Source organism: Suricata suricatta, chromosome 2, assembly GCF_006229205.1.
Source record: "Suricata suricatta isolate VVHF042 chromosome 2, meerkat_22Aug2017_6uvM2_HiC, whole genome shotgun sequence".
Taxonomy (NCBI): Eukaryota; Metazoa; Chordata; class Mammalia; order Carnivora; family Herpestidae; genus Suricata; species Suricata suricatta.
The window spans coordinates 42281058-42283094 of record NC_043701.1 but is presented as its reverse complement, the minus strand read 5'-3'; the positions used below and the strand labels follow the sequence as shown (position 1 = coordinate 42283094).

The 2037-nt window shown below is 37.9% G+C and overlaps 1 protein-coding gene across 1 annotated transcript in view; it reads left to right on the top strand.

Annotated features, from left to right (window-relative positions):
- Positions 1-2037, top strand: part of BMPER (BMP binding endothelial regulator) — a 241870-nt gene that overhangs the window by 143512 nt on the left and 96321 nt on the right. The window lies entirely within an intron of this gene.

Here is a 2037-nt window from a genome sequence, read left to right as displayed (position 1 = left end):
TTAAGATGATATCCAGTAAAACAAACAATATACACAATCTAGCAGGGATTTTCCTTCTATCATTATGAAGCCAAACAGCCATACTTATTTTCTCCTCTCCAACCTCACCCTCTTTACCATTTCACCTTGGCACATGTGTTGTTGTTGGCAGAGTTAAACAGAGGTCTTTAGAGTGGCAATGGTCTGGCCATCCTGTCATTTTTTTTAATGTTTATTTATTTATTTTGAGAGAGAGACAGACAGAGAGCACGCTTGTGTAAGCAGGGGAGGGGCAGACAGAGAGGGAGAAAACAGACTAGTGGTTATCTCATCTGCCAGCACGGAGCCCAATGTGGGACTTGATCCCATAAATGGTGAGATCATGACCTGAGCCAAAGTTAAGAGTCAGCCGCTTAATCGACTGAGCCCCCCAGACACCCAATTTCTGGTATTTTTAACTGAGTTCTTGAAGGTTCTCTCTAACATGGCTTATTCTGAAAGCTGCTGAGACTGCACTGCTAATAACTCAGAGCATAGCAACAGGTTCAATGTTATCCCCACATGTAGACATGACTAGCATATTACCTTTTTAGTCCTCTTCGATTCATATGGTTTTGAGACAGCTTGCACTATTTATTTATTTATTTATTTAGCTTTGTGTATGCAGCTTTATAATTCAACATCTGAATATACTACTAGGTAATTACCACATGTCTAGTTATCATCCATCACCATAGAATTGACCTTCTTCATCCATTTCATACACATACCCTTCCCCCATCACCTTCCCCTCCGGTAACCACTAGTCTGTTCTCTGTATCTGAGGTTCTCTTAAGTTGTACTTTGTTTGTTTGCTTTAGATTATACATATGAGTGAAATCACATGCTACTTATTATTCTTCATGTGACCTATTTCACTTAGCATAATATCCCCAAGGTCCATCTGTGTTGTCACAAATGCAAGACTTTATTCTTTTTGATGGCTGAGTGATATTCCGTTATGGAAATATACCACATCTTTATCCATTCATGAATCAGTCCACACTTTAGATTGTTTCCATATCTTTGCTGTTGTCAATAATACTGCCAGTGAGCACAGAAGTGCAGGTATCTTCTTAAATTAGCGTTCTTGTATTCTTCAGAAAAATACCCAGATGTGAAATAGCTGGGTCATATGGTAGAATTTTTTGAAGAAGCTCTATGCTATTTTCCACACTGGTTGCACCAATTCACACTCCCACAAACAGTGTACAAGGGTTCTCTTTTCTCCACATCCTCTCTAACACTTGTTATTTCTTGTATTTTTGATCATAGCCACTCTAGCAGCTCTTAGGTGATATCTCATTGTGGCTTTCTTGATTTAATTTCATAATAATTAGTGAAGTTGAGCATTTTTTCAAATGCCTGTTGACCATCTCGATGTCTTCTTTGGAGAAACATCTATTCAGAGCCTTTGCCCGTTTTTTAAATTGGGCTCTTTGTTTTTTACTGTTGTATAAGTTCCTTATGTGTTTTGAATATTAATCCTTTATCAGATATAAGGCATGTAAATATCTTCTCTCATTCAGTGGCTCATCTTTTCCTCTTGAAGATGGTTTTCCTTGTTGTGTGGAAGCTTTTTAGTTTGATGCGGTCCTACTTGTTTGTTTTTGCTTCTGTTTTCCTTGCTCTTGGGGTCAGTTCACAAAGACATCACTAAGACAGGTCAAGGAGCTTACTGCCTGTGTTCTCATCTAAGAATTTTGCGGTTTCAGGTTTTACATTCAAGTCTTTAAATCCAGTTGAGTTAATTTTTGTGTATAGTGAAAGATAGAGGTCTAGTTTCATTCTTTTGCATGTGGCTGTTCAGTTTTCTTACAATCATTTATTGACGATATTGTCCTTTGCCCATCTTATGTCTTTGGCTCCTCTGTCATTGATTAATTGTCCTTATATGGATGGGTTTCTTTCTAAGCCCTCAGTCCTGTTCCATTGATCTGCATGTCTATTTTTTATACCCCCCCAAAATATGATTACTATCGTAGTATAGTTTGAAATCAGGGAGTATGATACCTGCAA